General features: G+C 43.6%; 1 long non-coding RNA gene across 1 annotated transcript in view; it reads right to left on the reverse strand.

The window, feature by feature from the left end:
• Positions 1 to 1,068: 1,068 nt before the first annotated feature.
• The window catches only part of LOC126499169 (uncharacterized), a 34,418-nt gene continuing 14,825 nt past the window's right edge, over positions 1,069 to 20,661 (reverse strand). Inside the window, exons 2-3 of the long non-coding RNA XR_007591015.1 lie at positions 4,689 to 5,226; positions 1,069 to 3,225 (exon numbers count right to left, since the gene is read on the reverse strand). This is a non-coding gene — a long non-coding RNA (uncharacterized lncRNA). The remainder of the gene's footprint in view (positions 3,226 to 4,688; positions 5,227 to 20,661) is intronic.

A 20,661-nucleotide genomic window follows, 5' to 3' on the forward strand; every position in this document is an offset into this window, starting at 1 on the left:
GAGTCGTGTTGCTGACTAAGGCTGATCAAAACAGAGGCCACCTTTTCATTTCCAAGAGGGGACTTTTGGTTGCCTGACAAATTGAATTTACTATTCCTTCTGTAAATGAGAAAGAGTCTCAAGTATCAGCTCAGCGTGTGAATCCGTGAGGAAAAGTGGGCACTCGGTCCATGAAAACGCAATGGGTCTGGTGACATGCGATTCCGTTATGTACTGTTTGAGCACACATAACACAAAAATGAACATTTGAATAACACTTGCACACAGTCTTTAAAATGTGCAGCCTTCCCCAGGAGTGGGCGCTTCTCCCACCGGAGGGTGCTGTGTGGACCAATGCTGAAAGAAGAGCCAGGTCCAGGAATTTCTGTAGCAGATACTATAGCACCTCCCAGTGTGGATCTCCTGGACTCTGCAGGGTGGCGCTGCCATCTGCAACACTCACTGGCCGCCTATCATACTGCCAGGCAGTAAGTCATTAGCCTTTGGGGACATGTTTACCAGTAGGTTGCCCACGCCGCAGAGGATCGCCTCACACCCAGACATTTATGGCATTGCTGGCTAGACTCAGACCGTGGTTAATAACAATAGAGAAGGGACAGGAAGTTGGAAGGAGACAGAGTGGGATGATGGGGTGGGGGGGGTGGATGGAGAAAGTACAGAACGGATGTGATCAAAATATGTTGTATAAGTGATGATATTTTGAAAGAATAAATACTATTTTAAGAAATGTCTAGAATAAAATAGAATATATAGGTTATATTTGATAAAAAGCATCCAACAAAGAGACATTTTAAGTTTTATTTGTTGAACTTACAAACTAAGGCATTTCCATATGGCTTCTTTGTACATCCTTGGGTTAATCCACCACTGTACTGGGCTCTGCTCAGGTCCTCCGCTGCCAGCCTCACTAAACACGGTAACAGGGATATCAGCCCCCCTCCCAAACACACCTCATCGTTCCTGTCACCTCTGCTCTGCTGCCACCTCTGTAGATTTTGCTGGGATTACATGCAGGTAGATGTAAGTTTCTGTACAGATTTCATGTATGCTTCATTTTGCTAAGTTTCCTCACCCCTCATTTCCCCTGCCCCAACTCCCCCAATGTTTGACCTTTTCCAGCCTCAGTATCCCCTCTGTTTTCATGGCACCTACCTTTTCCTATTTCCCACGCCTTAATGTATCTGCTTTCAATAGTCCATACATGATAACCTGGATTCTACATGTACTTCAACTTAAACATACAAAACAGAGACTCAAAACTAGGACCCACCCACACATAAGAGAGTTAGTTTGTCTTCCTGAGTTTGGCTGACCTTTTTCGGTGTAATTGTTTTTCCAGTTCTGTGTATTTACTTGTAAATGTCACATTTCATATTTCTTTACAGCAATATTCTACTGTGTGCCACATTTTCCTTATGCATTCATCCTGATATTAGAATATGCTACAGATGGTTTCTGAATTTTCACTCATTTTAATGCTCATTTGAAGCTGCTGTCTTGTGATTGGGTAAAGAAATGCACCTAATGCAGAACTGAACTCAGATGGGCACAAGTGCACAGCATTTATGATTCAGTTAGTGAAAGGAAAGGATGCTATGGCTCAGCCAGTGACTTCCTCTGAATTATTAGAAGCCCCAAAGTGGTCTATCTCCGCAGATGGGCAGGGACTAGCTCCCGCTGGCTGTGGAACAGGAGCAGGACAGTTTTTCAGGACAGATGAATGTAACCAGGAGAGCATTCTGCTGTTTTTCTCTGCCACCTCTGATGCAGAATTTGATGCTATATTTGAATCCTTAGAGGATGCTGCTCTGGATGGCTGGTTCCATCTACTGCAGAGAAGTATGGATGATGTGGGAGTGATTTCTTATTCATAAAGAAACTGCCTTAGCCCATTTGATAGGCCAATCCTTAGGTAGGCGGAGAAAACAGAACAGAATGCTGGGAAAAAGAAGCTGAGTCAGGAGTCGCCATGATTCTCCCACTCCAGACAGACGCAGATTAAGATCTTCTCTGGTAAGCCACCTCGTGGGCTACACAGATTATAAGAAATGGGTTAGATTAATATGTAAGAGCTAGCCAATAAGAGGCTACAGATAACGGGCCAGGCAGTGTTTAAAAGAATACAGTTTCCGTGTAATTATTTCGGACATAAGCTAGCCATGCGGGTGGCCAGGTGCCAGGGACGCAGCCTCGCCGCTCCTATCACTACATATGGAGAGCAGGAGTTAGAAGACAGGGAATAAAATCAACTCACCTATGGACCACGATTAGAAGAGACTGTCTGCAACTGGGGTAGAATTGTGTCTTGAAGAACAGTGAGAAGGGATCCTCAGGTTCAAGGTGCTGATGCTCAAGACATTACTCCACCATGGGATGAGTGACAGTTTTGACTTGCTGTTCATCTTCTGGCTTTTAAAGACTATTCATAGATTACAGAGGAGTAAAGGAAGATAAGGGCAGGACTTACACTATTACTGGGAGTGACTTTGAGTTCCAAGCCATTTCCTAGGCCAGCTTTCTAGAATAGCTCAGGGTTCTAGGGTCTTCAAAAGACAGCAGTTGATATTATCCTCATTAGAATAACACCAGTCCAGCAGGCTCAGGGAGATGTAGCTGAAGTCAACAGAAATTGCTTCTTTGAAAGCCCCAGTGTGTAAACCCTTCATTCATGTGAGGTATGGATGGTTTACACACAACATGACCCTCTGTCTTGTTCCTTTCTTCAGAAGCATGCTGTCCTATCTAGAGACACTAGTGTTTTTCTCTCCCTTATAAATCACCTTTTCCATGTGTTCTGAGTCAGGCTCTTTAGAGCCATCCTGTGTCTGCCCCCTTAGCTGATGTATTATCTTAGCTGATGTACTGATAGTCTAGATTGCCCTCCATCACCAGCTTTTTGTCACCTTTGGTGAGTCCTTATCCATACCTGAAGTTCCCATTTGGACTTGGTTTACATCTTCAGCTCTCGATCAGGTTGTAGGGGGAAGTATTTCTGTACGGTGAGTTTCTAGGGCCAGGTCATCTGAGATCACATTTGTCTTGGGTGGAGGAGTCATCTGAGAGATGTCTGCTGCTCAAATGTTGTATGTGGACATTGCCTTGGCTTCGTTTCTTATTGCTCTGATGGTAGAACTTGTGGGAGCAAGGGACTATTTGGCTCACGGGTTATAGTTCATCATCTTGGAGAAGCCAAGGCTATGGGAACTTGGAAGCAGTTCTTCATATCTGGGGTCAAGAGCAAAGAGCAATGAATTAATTCATACATGCTGTGCTCACTTCACCGTCTCCATTTGGGTAGGTGTTATAATTCCACTGTGAGATGTTTTCTGATTTGCAATCGGTGTATAATAAAATTGTAATGAATTAAAGCAAAAAAAATGAACATCAAATGACAAAATTTTCATTGATAAAATGCAGTCCTTTCAAGACTGTCTTCTGCTGATGGAGTTCTACTGTCCCCAGCACTCGTTTTTATGTGTAAATTTATAAAAAGAAAATGTTATTTTTAACAGATAAGAATCAGGCTAACTTAACATGTATAATATGGAGTTTCCATGGTCACCTGCTTAGAGATCAAAGAGTTATATGTGTGTGCTTCTACTCAGTAGTTTTTCAAACACAGGAGATGACTTCTTGGTTGATGCACAGACAGTTTGGTCACCAACTGCTGGAGGCAGACGGAAAGTTCTCCTGTCCTTGTAGCTTGCTAAGTGTGTTTGTACACATTGGCTTAAAATCCTTTCAATGGAAGCCAATGAGTTGGGTTCTGTTGGGCAGGCAGCTACTCTGCAATTTTGTCTTGTAAAAGTCCCTGCTGCCAGAATGGAGCTTGACAGAACTTACGCTGACTCATAGGGGAATATTCTTCACCTTTCTCTCACCTGCCAGCATTTCTGGACTTTAATTAGCCAGAGGGCATGCCTGTCACATCTCTGGAAGGAAGAAAGCAGCATCCCAATCTCTTGTGTGTCCTACTGATTTCAAATTTTATAGTAAAAAGAAGAGCATGTAGTGGTTCTTTTGTAGGACAATTCTGGTTTTAAAGTACAAGTGATAGACTTAAAACAACAACAAAATAGCATTTTTTAATAAATAAATAAAAGCAAACTACTGTTTTTGAAAAATCTACTCTCCATTATCCAGTACATTAGGGTTTGTGTATCACAATGCTCAGCATGGATACATTGTGGAAATTGTTGCCTTACTATTAATCAGCGGGGCTTTGTGGAGGTGTGTGTGTGAGAGTGCGTGTGCAGGAGCACAGACAGGATCAGAGTTTGCTTCTGTGGCTGGACTGCAGAAAGCAGGTTGAGGAGCAGCCCTGAGCAGTTATATGTGTGCGCTTGCGTGCGTGTGTCAACATGGAAATGCAGTGCTCCTTCCTAAAGATAAGATCCTCATCTGTTCTCATCCCCGGAATCCAAGACCCAAGTGTGCAGCCTTACCATCAACTGACTCCTGCTTTTAGAGCTACCAAACAGTGCACAGCTTTTCATGGAAACACTTTTCATTAGCATTTCATGTCACTGGAAAATAACTCTGGATTAACCAGCTGATCCACACCACAAATAGCTGTCTTCTCCGAGGTCTAATTCACTTTGCTTATAAATGCTTACAGAGGAGGTTTTTGTCTTCATCACACAAGCTCCAAACTGGCAAGGAGCAGATCAAAGCAAAATGGTTCTTACCTCTGTCAATCATTTTACCTCTTTCAAGGGGCTCTGCTGACCCTCCTCCATTTCCCAGGTGGTGAGGTGGTGCTAAGGCTTACTGCCAAGCAGCAAGGATAACACTGCAATTCTTTTATTGTTTTTTCCACTGCCAAATACCATTCTGGAATTTAAAGTGAGGCCTATAGACTGGCTTATTTGAGTTTATTTTTAAGCTATCTGCATGAATGAGTGGGTAGACTCCTCTTTGCTTGGCAGTATGTCCTTCCGGCCCGGGCAGAAACAGAGCCCACAAACTTAGGGAAATGTGATGTAAAGAATTCTCCATGCATTTCAAATGAACAGACAGCTGTCAGGTATAGCAGGGGGAAGACTAGAGGGCTGAGATTCTGGAAAGATGAAATAGCTTAACAGTTGCATTCTGACGTATCCATCTTGACTTCTGAAGGAGGTAAGGTTCTGCTCAAGCTTAGTGTGATGTTGGCTTTCCCCTTCTTTTCTTCAGCTTTAAGGATGCATCGGAAGTCAGTCTGAATAATCCATCAGCGTCCTGTGGCTGCAAACAAAGGACATCAGAGAAAGCACATGGACTCTCCTTCCCTCCCACTTATAAAAAGAAGGTAAATACGTGCACACATTCTGCGTAATGTTCTGTTTACTGAAAACTGGGTGCTTTATGATAAAATGAGGAAGCTTATGGTGCCAACCGTTAAACTATATGAAATGTTCGATTTCATCTGGGTTCAGGCTTTAACACTAAGCCAGGGGGAAAACGTGCCGCTTCTGGGAATGGAATTTTGGCAGCACTGTTGGATGGCACTGATGAGGCTGGAAGGCTCCTGAGCACGAAATACCATCACTTGGGGTGTGCAGCCCAGTGCCAATCTGTGCCAAATTCTGGTCTTCATAAATATTTATGAGTGGTCCCTGCCATCTCATTAGAATTGAATTCAAAGACAACAGGTGCACTCGGATGCTGCTCCAGCGAGGCCAACTCACTTTGCCACACTCCAAGTTTTATATTTAGCACAATCTGTGCAGGACACTTTCTGACACTCACTCCTTTCACTCAGTTTATTTTTTAAAAATGTTGGTTGGGCATGTCGAAGTGCCAGTCACTCATATCTAGGCAACCACTGTCCGCTTTGAAATGCGGCAGCTGAAGAAAACACATTGATAATTGTAAGTTCCACGGTGCAGCATGCAGTGAGAGGAACACGGAGTGGACCCTGAGGGTTCTTTGCATGAAGATGTGCCTTCTGTGTCCTGTTCAGAAAGGCAGAGTGGGGGGCTTGCATGGTGCTCAGGGATTCACCAAGACAGACAGAGATGGGGAGGGACAGAAGGAGGGCACATGGACAGGGAGAAACCTGGGTTGGTTGAAAACCCAGCAAAGGTGTGAACATGGCTTCAGGAATGGGAGGGAGAAGATGAAGGTCAAGAACAGAAAAACAATGGGGAGTGGAGATGAAGTGTTGGAAGGCTGGTAAGCTGTGCTGAAAAACCCAGTAACTGTTGGATAAAGGGCTGCTTGCTGGTTCCCGGATGCCCAGCTAGCTTAGTCCTGAAATAATCAGACAGAAACCGTATTCATTAAATCACTGCTTGGCCAATTAGCTCTAGCTTCTTATTGGCTAACTCTTACATCTTAGTTTAACCCATATCCTTTAATCTGTGTATCGCCACGTGGCAGTGGCTTACCAGCAAAGTTTCAGCATGTCTGACTCAGGTGGCAGCTGCAAGACAGCCCTCTCTAACTTCGCCTTCCTCTTCCCATGCTATAGGCCAAGCCAGTTCTTTATTCATTAACCAATAAAAGCAACGCATAGACAGAAGGACCTCCCACACCAAGTAACCCAATGCTTTCAATAGATGTCTGTCAAAGGCCCTATCTCTGTTTGGCACTACTTATTTATTATTATTGTTATTGTATTATTATTATTATCATTATTGTTATTATTAATTACATGTGTGTGTCTGTGTATGGCATGTGTGTGGTATAGATGAATGTGTGTATACAGGTGTATTTGCCCATGTGTGCAGAGGTCAGAAGAGGATGCCAGGTGTCTTAATCGTTCATGCATAACCTTTTCCCTTGAGGCCACTTCATTCTCTGAACCTGGAGCTAGGCTGGTAGCCACCCAGCCCTCAGTGCTGACGGTACTGGCTTGTAAATGGCCACACCTGGCCTCTTTTTCCTTGCATGCTGGGGACGTTGGGGATCTGAACTCAGCTCCTGCTAGCATAGCAAGAGCTCTTGTTCACTGAACCTCCTCCTTTCCTAGCCCCCCAGAAACTGATTCATGTGCTAAAGATAAACAATGAAAGAAAGAAAATCGCCAAAGGATCCAAAGGACGGAGGCTGGAGAAACGGTTCAGTGTCTAAGAGGATTTAATGCTTTTGCAAAGTACTTGGGTCCAATTCCTCATAACCCTCTGTAACTCCAGTTTCTAGTGATCTGACTTCTTATGCCCTGTATAGTCACTGCATGCACATGATACGCAGACATACATGATAAAGTTGTGTGTGTGTGTGCATAATGAACATTAAAGAAAACAAAGACCATGAATTTGAAAGAGAGCAAGGGGGACTCTATGGAAGGTTTTGGAGGTAGGAAAGGGAGAAGTGATATAATTAGGCTATAATCTCAAAATAATTAAACAGATATATCTTTTTATAAGATGCTGATGGTACCCAGGTGGACCTTGAGTGTTAGTAGGTACAGAAACCAAACAGTAAATGTAGAGTGGATTAATTCTTAATCTGGGCTAATGAGGAGATGAAGTGATCTTCACAGGGTGGGCTCATGACCCATCAGGCTAACCCCATCAGAAGGAGATAAGACTGGAGTCATGTCAATAGCCACACAAAGTATACATCACTAAGTGGCACCTTTCAGTCTAGACTCCTCCCTGGGATTTAGCTAGCCTGTAAACTTGAATTAGAGAGAAAATCATAAGCATTACATTCCTTTAAGCAAGCTTACTATTCAAATTTTCATATTCCTGTAAATCTGCATATTCCTGTAAATCTGCATATTCCTGTGAATCTGCATATTACTGTGAAAAGCCTTGGAAGGCAGTACAACACCTCTGCTTTCACTACCAGTTTGCAGATGCTTTTGTTTTGCTTTGGTCGATTAATTAATTAATTTTTGAAACAGGGTCTTGGGTATCTCAGACTAACCTTGAACTTCTGATTCTCCACACTACAGGGATTAAAGACATGCACAACCACATTAGGTTTGTGCTTGGCTGGAGAATTGAACCCAGGGTCCTGTGAACACAAGGCAAGCGAATCCTCTACCAGCTGAACAATGTGCCCAAACCCAGCTCTTTCTCAGAGGCCTCAGGATGGCATCTTTGACATTCAGCTACTGTTAGTTGTCATGCAGGATTTTGTGATTTTGTTGCACCAAAGCAAATGTGTTTCAACAGCAAGACTCATGCGTAGCTCTGGACTCCTGTGCATTATAAAACATCCTTTAGAGAAGTGTCCCTTTGCCTTAGTCGGCCTCAAGTTTCTGTGGTCTAGCTGACGGGGCAGGGCATATTAACACCTTCTCCTGTTAAAGGTTACAAGAATAAATACCCGCATGCTGAAGTGTGTTCAGTGTTCTAGAAATAGCTAGAGGCCAGTCACAAGGAGCAGGGTCTCCTATATGGGGCTCAGGTTGCCAACACCCTGCTGGGCTCACCAAGGTAGGACATGCCATGCACAGCATGATGCTATCAGGGCTTGTACATTGGGAAGCCTGGCCAAGAAAACTCAGAAAGTTAATGATTTTCTTTTTTTAAAAAAAAAAAAAAGCCAAACTAATTAACACTGGGAAAGCAGGCTAGTCATCTCCTTCCCCGTGAGAACTGTTCCAGGCCCTGCTTTCTGTTGGAGCGCATTGCCCATTAGATCTGAGGTCAGAGCCTGGCCACGCTTCTCAGCACTGAGAATTGAGCCACCTGAGATGAAATTCTACCCAGCAACACTTGTTTCTCTGCTTCAATCCTCTCCACACTGAGCTGCTGGCGTTCTTTCTGTTTAATAATTATGCCGCCTCCCATCTTGTCTTGATGTATTTTAATCTACAGTATCAAAGCGTCTGCATGCAGTTTGAAGTTAGTGGCATTTCCAGTCTTGTATGCGAGGAAGGAGAACAGATTAGTCTTTATCAGCTCTGCCATTGTGTGTCAACTGCACACACCCCAGTTGTTCCTCAGTGTCCGGTGCTGCACAGCCTTGCTGCAGAGCCCCAAGGGTACTTGAGGCTCGGTGTGGGCTAAGAGAAATTGTGCCTTCTTGTGGAACATGAAAGCATATACCATCCCATTTGTGTGTCTACCACAGGTATTGCCATTGGTGAGCACTTCAGGCTTCTTTTCTAGCTTGCTTGTTTCTTCCCCTTCAGAAGATACGCAGAGTGATTTGTTTCTTAGCTATGAGGTCTAATTTCTCTTTTGATACCATCCAATAGAATAGTCCCTTAGAGTCATAATTCAAGGGCTCTCTTTATGTTATACTATGGCTCTTATGTTGTCCACAAGATATTTAGCTGTTTTGATTTATCGTTTTATTTTATTTTAATTTTTGTCACCGTTGGGAACTAAATTTGGGGCCTCATACATTCTAGGGGTGCACTGTACCACAGACCTACATTCCAGTCCTCCATTTATTTGTCTGGTTTCTTATTCTCTTTTATTATTAGTGGATATGCATTAGAATAATACACTAAAGGGCATTTTTGAGATCAGCAAATCACTTTTAATCATAGAAAGACATTTCTGAAAATAATCTCACAAAAACACCTGGGTCAATTTCTCAGGGCAGCCGAACACTTCGGATGAAGCTGTAGATAGCCAGCTTAGGGTATGCAGACTCAGCCACACAGTTACTATTTCTGTTTATTCACCTGCCCGGTTAACCAGGCATTGTGACGTATTTTGAGACCCTTAAATGATCATTTTCACAAACTTAAAGAATCTTTTGCAAAATTTAAAGTAGAGTTGAAAAGGTTGGAACAATACTATAAATAATATTATAAATTATAATTTATATGATCAGTTATTACAGATTAAAACCAGAAAGCCACCCAGCCCAGGAGTGGGGCAGAGAAGCAGAGAGGGGAATCGGAATGGTCACTCTTAAGATGTAGTGTCTGCTCTGATCCCTCAAAATGCGTGTGGGTAATCAAGGTGACAGGCAAGGTACATGGCAGGATAATAATTTGGCAGTGACACCCATTTGAGAGAGCAGTTGGGAGGGGGTCACTATTAAAGCTGGAATTGAAGAAGAAGAAAAAGTCAGAGTACGGAGAGGATGTCATTTCCATGAGAGATGGAGACCAATTAAGAGAGTCACAGCATATTATCAACGCATATGGTTCATATTTTATAGAAGAAAGATTTTAAAATACTATATGAAATGAACTAAAGAAATAAAAAAAAAGCCAATGCTGTTTGTGCTGGTTAGATTGCATCCATTTGACACACACAGGAGACTCTTGGGAAGAAGGAACCTCAGTCTAGGAATTTCCTCCATCAGATTGACCCGAGGGAAAATCTGCAGGACACTTTTGAAAACATGATTGATCTGGGAGGGTCCAGCCAGCTGTGGGCAGTGCCGTTCCTGCTTTAGTGCCTAGCCTGACCCCTGGATGACAGACGGTAAGTTGTAAGATGAAATAAACCCCTTTCTCCTCGAGTTGCTTTTGGTTATGGTGTTTATCTCACTCAGCAACAGAAAGCAAACTAGAACAGGTTTTATGGTTTGTTTTTTTTTTTTTTTTTTTTTTTTTTGGAAGTGATTTCTGTGGTAGTTTTAGCAATGAAAACTGGAAGAACAGATGCACTTTGGTAATACAGACAAAGGAAAAAAATCAGCCTGAGGCTTGCCTATGAGTGGGATGAAGAGGACTAAGGTGACCATGGGTGTAGGGTTAACTATTCTGTTGAGGAGCAGTGGGGAGCCACAGCGCATTGGTAGAAATGGGTTTGAGGTAGACGGTTCTGACCTCAGTGTAAAGACACTTGAGTGGGAGGTGTGAGTGAGAACTGAAGCTTCTAGAAATTAGCTTACTGGGCCACCATTTGCTTACCCAGTGTCTGTCACCTGCTCCCCTGATACTCTGGCCACTACGGTAAAGGAGCACCCTCCTCTTATGTAAACCCTACATTCTTATGTGGAGAACTTTCAAACGAATAATTGAAAAGCAAGCATGCAGACTTCTGTACTATTGCATACATCTAATGATGGAGGTGGGTCTTGTATCTTATCTGTTGCTTTCATTGGTTAATAGTAAAGAAACTGCCTCGGCCCTCATAGGACAGAAAATTAGGTAGGTGGAGTAAACAGAAGAGAATGCTGGGAAAAAGAAGCTGAATAAGAGAGTCGCCATGATTCTCCCGCTCCAGACACCAGCTCGTGGGCTACATAGACTATTAGAAATGGGTTAGAACAATATGTAAGAGCTAGCCAATAAGAAGCTGGAACTAGCCGGGCCAGGCAGTGTTTAATAGAATTCAGTTTCCGTGTAATTATTTCGGGCATAACCTAGCCATGTGGGAGCCAGGGCTGCCAGAACGCAGCCCTGCCACTCCTAATGCAACATTCTAAGTACACATAGTTGCTAAGGGCTGCACGATAATATATAGCAGGGAAAGCAACGGAGATTGGGTGGAATGTGCCCTCTTTAGGGGTGGTCACAGGTGATGTTCAGTCAGGGTTCTGATTGCAGGATAGACAGAACTTCCAAATTCTGAGAAGGACATCGAGAGCAGAGTCTGGGGTGGTGGCAGAGTCTGGGGAGGAGACACGGTTTGGGGTGGTGGCAGAGTCTGGGGAGGTGACACGGTCTGGGGTGGTGACATTGCCCGAGATGGCAGCATAATCTTTTCATTACCAGTGAGTGCCCTTCACACTGGATATGTGATTGTTCTGTTTAAAATTAATTTGTTTAAATAAAACTCTCAGAAGACAACAGCAAAGGAAATCACCTCGTTTATACATCACGCTTGTCACAGATAGCACATGAACTGGGAATCTCTACCCGGGCGGCTGTGAGTGTATCGCTCTCTCAGATGGTGCAGTCTGACAGTGGAGGTCAGTGCGATGTCACACTGAATACTGATTCAACAGCAGTCACAGTGAAGAAAACGCTTTGCTATTTTAGTGGTTCTATTGGAGCGATATACGCTCAGCACAACTCTACATTATAAGACAGATTCTTCACTCTGTGTAAGGCCAGAACAAAGGAGGGCCTTTGGGATCTTGTCTTTACTGTTCCGTCCTGGGCAGCCTGTGTGATGTAGGGGTTAGGGAACAGAGACCTTTAAACTGATCAAAAGCTGACTGAGTTTTAAGCTGGGGACTTCCCTAGTGGCTGCAGCTTGCTACACAGCAAATGAATCTAAGAATGGATCCCCCCCAAGTCCTCAGACAGCGTCTTGCCTGCCTGCCTTCCCATGCCTGCCTCTGTCACATGGGAAGAAGTAATAATTTTCTCTTCCTGTTAGTCGAGGTGTTTTAAAGTGACACATTCCAGCCCCCAGAAGGGAGGCTACAAGCAGCAGGACACAGCAAGTCTTGCCAAGGGGCCAGCATTTCCTGGCTCACAATGGCAGGAAAGGCCTTGCTCCGTTATCAAGGGGACCTGGATGCTTTGATAGGCGATTGTTTTACAAACTAAACAACATTAAATATTGTGCGCGGTGCACAAGACAAGGGGGAGGAAAGCCAGCTCCAGATGGGTCAGACAATGGTCTCGTCGGAGGCTTTGTTCTTTTTACGGGTGAAAAATAAAAAGTTGGGGTAATGGCCGAAGCCAGCTTCGCTTTCAGTAATGTCTCTGCTCTTCTAGAAAACAATAGTGGCTCCAACAATGGAGGTTTCCTTTTCAATGAGTGCTGATTTGAAAACGGACTGAGCGAAAATAGCAGCTGGCAAAGCAGCAATGGAGTGGCCGGCTGCACAGTGGCAGTTGCTCTGAGGATAAATGGGCACCACCATCTTCTGAGGAAGTGGAGAAATGTCTCCCCGGGAGGGGACCAACACCTCCTAATGGTCAGAGTGTGTCCCAGGTTGGTTGCTTGACCTTTGGCTTGAGACCCTCTGAGAAGCACATAAACAGTGTATATCCATTAACCACAATATGACAATGTATCAATTACACTGTGTAGTATCTCAACTGTACTTAGATTTAGGGATAATGGATCATTAAGTGTGTTGAGTATTACCATGCTGTTGTGGGTATTTGTTTACACTCTCACTCCATGACTGACAATAAAGTTTACCTTGAATCAGAGGGTGGAGTTAATGACTAGGTGATCAGAATTAGCCATGGAGGTTTTGGGGGACCCAGGATACGGATAGAGAGACACAGGTAGTAATGGGGCGGGGCTTAGAAAGGCTCATGGGTTCTTTCAGACTGGGAAAGAGAAACAGAGAGGAGGTCACTATTTGCTTCTCCACTGCTTCTCTGATCAATCAGGTTTCTACCCTGATATTTGACTCCTGAGTTTTCTTCATAATAGAAAAAATTAGATAACCTCATAAACATGCACTTAAGTAAATGCACACATCCACACACACAGACATGTACATTCATACGGTCACAAAATTCATTTTCTGTTATCATTTTCCTATTTAATATTTTTCACTTTACATACTAGCTCCAGTTCCCCCTCCCTCCCCGTTCCCTACTCTCATCCCACACCCCCATCTACTCCTCAGAGGGGATAAGGCCTACCTTGGGGAGTCAACTATATCTGACATACCAAGCTGACGCAGGATCAAGCTTCTCTGCCCTATATTAAGGTTGAGCAAGGTAACCTACCATAGGGAATGGTCTCCTTTCCTGGTTCCACTGCCAGCCCCTCCAACAGATCAAGTCACATAACTGTCACTCACATTCAGAGGGCTAAGTATGGTTCAGTGGAGAATCTCCAGCTGTAGAAAATTCATTTGTAAAGAACTTTCTGACCACTGGGCTAGAAGCAAGAATAGTCCGGCACACAGTAACATGAAAGTGAACATCCACACTGTTCATACTTCAATCATTGCTCTTGCATACATAGCAATCAAAATGCCTCATGAATCAATGTGTATCTTTTATACTAACACAAAGTGACATCATTTCATTAGCAAATAAAACGAGAGGCTGGAGAGATGACTCAGAGGTTAAAAGGAGTTCTCATAACCATCTGTAACTCCAGTTCCAGAAGACCTGACACCTTTTTCTTGCCTGGTTCGGCCCTAGGCACTCATACGGTAGAAATACACATACCCAGGTAAAATACTCATGTGCATTAAAACAAAATGAGAAAAATGCATTCTAAGGAAAAATGTGCACCAGGGGAGCAGCTTGTGTTCGTGAACTGCTGCACAGAATTGGTTTCTGAAATGTGACTGGATATAATTATCTGTCTCTTTTATGAAAAACTAGTGCTTATCAGAAGCTGAATTCTGCACATGAAGTGGTGGTTCTCCACATAGGACATTTCTCATCCGAAGCTGAATTCTGCTTGTAAGAGGCGGTCCTCCAGACAGGACATTTCTCACACAGTTGAATAGTTTTGCAGAAGAGCTTTCTGTAGCTGCCATAGCATTTCTCTGGGAGACTTTGGAGGTAGGAATGGTAGGTACTGAGTGGCGTAGGGAGGACAGCTCTATAAAACAAAACTTATTTCCAGGGAAGAACATTATTTGACCTACAAAATGAGAAGAAAAAATGTTTTCTAATCAAGTTGAAGAAGTTACGATTAAAAGAGAGACGCGCATGATGTATTTTTTTATAAAATGAATGACAATATTTATAAAATAGAATTAGGTTCAGACTTAATATTTACTTTCCTTTTAATACTGGCTCCCAATAGAACTTGGAAACAGCTGGTTTTGTTGACGAAGTGGTTCCATGTAAAACTGCATATGGCCTGAATCGTTAAAGTTCCATTTTCATCAGATTTATGCTTGGGAAAACTGACTGTACTCTCACATTAATTTATTAGAGGCATCTCTTTGTTTGTCTTAGATAGACTGTAGGAATGGCGGGGCGGGATGAGATGAAATAGCACCGCAATTACACAGTTTTAAAATGCTTCCATAACGGAGCAACCTTCGACGGAATCTGTCATTACCACCATCTGCGCTGGATATACCATGTAAAGATTAATAAGCAAGCAGGGCTCTGTTTGTTTCTATGTTTATAAGGAATTTAAGCCATGACTGTTTTCCCTTCCCTAAGGGATACTGTAAGAAGAGGGGCAGCCATCTTCCCTGGACAGCAGGGACGTTCTCAAGAGCTTTCCCAGGCTGTTTCTTTCCCTGCAGACGACTTCAGTGAGAAGTATTTTGTTTTGTTTTTAATTCAGGACTCATCATATTCTGTCCTTACAGAAATTTTCTAGTGGTATTAGTACCTTCTTCAGGAGTGTCAACTGCAATTCTGGCTTAAATTTTAGAGTTCAAGGCGGCTGAAGGTGGAGAAGATTTGGCCTTTGTGACTTCCCAGGGATAATTTGGTCTTCAGAGGAATGAGGACCCCTAATGAGGGCAGCTCCTGCCATCCTCTTTATCTTTCCCATTGCACCCCATCCCATTCCATTCCAGTTTAGTCCAGTCCAGTCCCGTTTATGCCATGAACTTTTGTTCAAGTCTCTTGAAGAAGAGCTGACTGAAAAATGTATTGAGTTCACGAATAATGAGCAGTGGAAGGATTGCCTATCTCCATCTTAAGCTGGCTACTTAACAAGAATGGCTTCACGACCTGTAACATTTTTTTTTAACCTGGTCATGCTTCACATGTCCTACTGTGAGCCAGACTCCCAACTTGGCCTCCACAGTGCCTGGGATTACCCGTGTGCCTTCCGTGTCCTGCTGATGGTGCATTCTCAGGTGGACTTTCCAGATACTTCTGTCCAAAGACCCCGGTTAAGAGAGTGTGTGACTAGGGAAATCAAGGCCATGTCTGGCAGCCAGAATTTTGTGCTGAGGTTTCCAGCTCAGAATGATGCTCAGTTTTTGATGTTTGACCATAGTGAACATGGCAGGGAGACCCTCTCTCTGAAGGCCCAGTGCCATATGGAAATAGTAGAATTTCACTGGATGCCCCGAACCCAGCACCAGTCATGGCTTACACACTGCTCACCCAGTCCACCCTGGCCAATCTTTCATCACAAAATGAAGGCACAACTTAAGTGCCCCAAAACTCTCCTCTTGTATTAGATTCTCACAGTCGCAGCTGCTTAACTTCTTCAGGGTCAAACCCAAATCAGTATTAATAAGCTTCAGATAGTCTTTGAGTCTCCAAATTATTTACCAGGCCCATAAATCCTTTCCTCATTCTTTTAAAGGAGCATTTGGATGTCTTTATAAAATCATTTATTTTATGTTTTGACATTATGCAGTGACATCATTTCCCGTTTCCTCTTCTTCTCTCTGGGTCCTCCCACAAACCCCTCCTTGCTCTCTTTCAATTTTCTGGTGATCTGTTCATTATTTGTTGTTGCCTGCATTCACGTGTGCCTCTTTTACAGAGATCTGATTTTTAATGAGGTGCATATACTCGTATTTGTGTGCGATGCCCATGGGTGACAGGATAGCTTTGGAGCCTCTCAAACTGGAGGCACAAGCACGTTTGAACTCCTGCTGAGGGGGTGGGAAGAGACCTCGAGTCGTCCCCAACAGCAATGAGCAGCCTTAAATCTGAGCCATCTCTCCAGCCCCTACGAATCCATTCTAGAAGTTTTCTTCAATTTTAACAATTTTAATTCAGCATTACTTTACATTATTTGTCATTTCTAAAACCACATGAAAAGGTTTAATTTTTTTTTTTTTTTTTTGTTTCTCGAGACAGGGTTTCTCTGTGGCTTTGGAGCCTGTCCTGGAACTAGCTCTGTAGACCAGGCTGGTCTCGAACTCACAGAGATCCGCCTGCCTCTGCCTCCCGAGTGCTGGGATTAAAGGCGTGCGCCACCATCGCCCGGCTAGGTTTAATTATTTTGTTTGTTTGTGTTTTTTTTTTCTTGTTTGTTTGTTTTGTGTTTTCAAGACAGGGTTTCCCTGTTGCTTTGGAGCCTGTCCTGGAACTAGCTTTTGTAGACCAGGCTGGCCTCAAACTCACAGAGATCTGCCTGCCTCTGCCTCCTGAGTGCTGGGATTAAAGGCGTGTGCCACCACCACCTGGCAAAATGCTTAATCTTCAAAGGTGAATAATTATTGAAAAGTGAGTAAATGGGGTAGGGATGTAGCTCAGTTGGAAGAGAGTTGCTCAGCATGAATAAAGGCTCAAGTTCTGTCCACAGCTCCACATAAACCAGGCACGGTGAAGCATGCGTGGAACATTTGGGAGGTAGGGATAGGAGCGTCAGAAGAGAATGGCCATCTTCAGCTACACAGCCAGCCCGAAGCCAGGCTCCATTCTATGAGGTTCTGTCTTAAGTGAATGGACGAAGACGTGCAGGAGGTGAAGCAAGGATGTTTCACTAAAACGTTCCTGCTGTTGACCTGAGAACCTGCAGACCCCATGGCCATTTGTGCTCATGTCTGTGAAATGTTACCTCCAACATCGCTGCTCTTGTGGGCCCATGACCCCAAGCCAACCAATCAGTTTCTCTATTAGTAAATTGAAATTGAAACTCAAATACCCGGGGCCAAATTAAGTTGAAAAATGGCTGCCAAGGCTTGATCGCAGCTGCTGATAGGCCCGATTTGGGCTTTCCTGGGGCTCTTAGCAATGAGGGCCTCCCTCCTAGCTTGTGAGACACATCCATTTCTTGTCTTAACATTTTTTACATTTTATTTTCTGTGAGTTGTAATATTAAACCTGAACTAATAAAAAAAAAAACAGAGAAAAGAATGTTTCTTGGACAAAGACTACCACAATGAAAACAAGCTATTGGCACTCATCGGGAGTGCATGGCTTATTTTCAGAACTGATAACAAAATTCTGCATGGGAACCATGCTGTGGAACTGCTTTCAAACGTTTCTCCTCCGTTCTTCATCTACCTCCTTAGCTCAGCAATTAGCTACTGGAGGGACAGATATGAAGAGAAAGGGAGTGGGGGATGAAAGGGGGAGGGAGAGGGGAGGAGGAAGGGGAGGAGAGAGAGACAGAGAGACTGGGAGGGAGGTAAATGAAAAATTGTGAAAGAAATCAATCATAATGATAACTATTTCAATGATCATGGATATTGTCCTTAGATAATATGTAAAAGTCAACATTTGTGACACAAAGTCTGTATTTAGTTTATACACACACACACACACATACACACACACACACACACACAGCACTGCTTTAATACCATTTCCTAGTCTATCCTGCTCTAAATTTGGGTCTATCACCCTTGCCCTCATGACAGGTTCCTGCTAGCTTGTCTCATGGAAGATCCTCATGGAAGATTCTGATGTCCAGGTTGAAGAGTTCTCTTGAATCTTGACCCAGCTTGGTGCAACCGCTACCAACTCTGCCCACTGATGTCACGGCAGATCTTTTCCATCTTGGGCTTGAAATACTGAGATGCTGTCAAGGTGGCAAATGGCGCCCTCCAGACTCTGATCTTCCCTAAAAATCCTAAATTTGTTTATGGGAAGGAGAATGTGGAGTTTTGGATGAGAATGGCCCCCACAGGCGCATGTTTGAATGTCTGGTCCCCAGTTAGCGGAACTGTTTGGGAATGTTTAGGAAGTCTGTCCTTGTCGGAGGAGGTGTGACACTGAAGGGTAGGATTTGAGGTTTCAAGAGCCTGTGTCAGGCCTAGTTACTCCATTTTTCTGCTTTCTGTCTATGAATCAGGATGTAAATTTCTCAGCCACTGACCCAGTGCCATGCTGTCTTCTTCCTGCCGTGATGATCTGGCGCTAACCCTCTACAACTGTACGGAAGCCCCCCTTCTAAATTAAATGCTTTCAGTGTTTTCTTTTATAAGAGTTGCCTTGCTCATGGGGTCTCTGCATAGCTATAGAACAGGAAGGTTCCTGGCCTCTGTAGTGGCTGCCTTTCTCCCAGTCTTTCTTTAATGCCTTAAGGAGAAGATAGCCCACCTTGCAATTTGTTGCTGCTATTTCTTGGGTTCGGGAAGGCTACTATGCTGCTGTGCAGGCATGTTTTCTAGATTCTCTACCTTAGCGCAGAGAATATAAAACAGATGTGCAGTCAAGGTGGAGTGTGACAAGCGTTTACTATTTCCTTCTTCCTTATGGGGAGGTCAAATTGAAACAGTTAGAAAAGAAAGAAGCCAGGCTGAGGAAGAACACAGAGGTTAGCAATCTCAGCGCACACCTTAGCCAGAGTTTCACCCACTGTTGCTTGTATGTTCATGATGCATATGCTATTGCAGGGTTCATGAGTCATGTCTCAGGATTGGTTGGAAATGGTTTTGATCTGTTTTGGCCCAATAAATGATTTTGAGGAACAGCAGGCAGTTCTAATTTCCTCTCTGAGAAACACTGACAGAGAGTAGCGGTATATGGAATGTGACTAGACACTGAGTCCCATAGTTAATAATCAATACACGGAATCAAGATTAATTTCCATTTGTACACTAATTGTCTATAGGGACTTGGGTTCTCAGTAAAGGAGATTCTCCTCAAGGCCTGGAGAATGTTTGGAAAGAGAGATTGGAGGATTTCGAGAGGCAGAGTTTGGGGGAGGACTGTAGTTTGAATATGGTAGGGCTGTTTTATTCACCAACTCACTGCTGCTTTGGTTGTTTGCACAAGACCTAAACACTATCAAGCCAGTCAGCATTCCAGAATGGACTGGGAGAGGCACATAAGCTTTCCCTCATTCTCTAAGGAGTTATTGACAATTGATGACCGCTAGTGGAAGAAGTGTCTTTTTTTTTGGGAGGGGGGTGTCACTAGGAGATTTGCTATGTTCCATTGGAACTTACATTTGGAAGTCTTAATAAGTCTCAGTGAGTTATTATAAAGACGAGAGAGAGAGAGAGAGAGAGAGAGAGAGAGAGAGAGAGAGAGAGAGAGAGAGAGAGAGGATTTGAAGTTGGGAGGAAACAGAGCGAGGAGGAAATCCATGAAGAGCTAGAGGGGGCTGAATGTGATCAAAACACACGGTGGTATAAGAAAAGATAGTGTCAAAGAAAACTAGTTTTTAAATGAAAAAAATGGAATTATGAAACTTTCTAACGAAGATGTGTGAGAAAAGTGTGGATTGAAATCTCCCTATAGAATTATCATAGGTTGAGTTAACTGCCCCCAAAATAGAAAAGGGGAAGAAAGCTTGCCTCCCCCCGAAAAAAAGACGAGTGTTGCACTGCTTGCTGTGTCAGAATGCTGCCGTCTCCAGGGAAGGCTGCAGCCTTAGGCGCAGGGTCTCCTCAGCCGGGATATGCACACAGGCCTCTTGCTTTTTCTGAAGGGAGGCTTAGAAAAGTATTCCTCACTGTCACTTTGGATTTATCTGAGTCTGAAAGCCTCGCAGCTTCTCGGACTAAATGTCTGGTGGTCTAGACACCTCCAGGAATCATGTCATGTGAGGATCAACAAAATTGAAAACTCTTTAGATTTTAGGATGGATGCACCTGTCACTTTGGGAGCAGGAAGAGACAGGGATGCACAGAAAAGAGGGACCATCACAGAAGGTTGAAAGTGCGAGGCCCGAGAAAGCAGGGAGGGGACCAAGACTAAGTGGTTGAATCGCAGAAAGCAAGAGAGCAGGCTTCAGCTGCCAAGAAGCAAAGTGTTAGGAGACTAACACCAACTATAGTTCACACAGGTGAACTGGGCATTGGTACCATATCCGTGCCAGACTAACAGACACTATGTAAGAAAAAGTCTCCCCTTCTTTAGGCTACTATTACTATTATTACTGTTCTGTTCATGACATAGAAAAACATTTCTTAGACACAGTAGGTTTTGGAATCTAATCTCAGTATGAAATTTAGCCTTACCTCTTGGTCATTCTGCTCCTTAATCTGGGAATATGTATCTTTCACCCATTTCTTTCTCTCCTTCTTTTCATTTCTCCCCCTCTCTCCTTC

This window comes from Alexandromys fortis, unplaced genomic scaffold (genome assembly GCF_014885135.2).
Source record: "Alexandromys fortis isolate MF-2015 unplaced genomic scaffold, M_Fortis_MF-2015_v1.1 scaffold_15, whole genome shotgun sequence".
Classification (NCBI taxonomy): domain Eukaryota; kingdom Metazoa; phylum Chordata; class Mammalia; order Rodentia; family Cricetidae; genus Alexandromys; species Alexandromys fortis.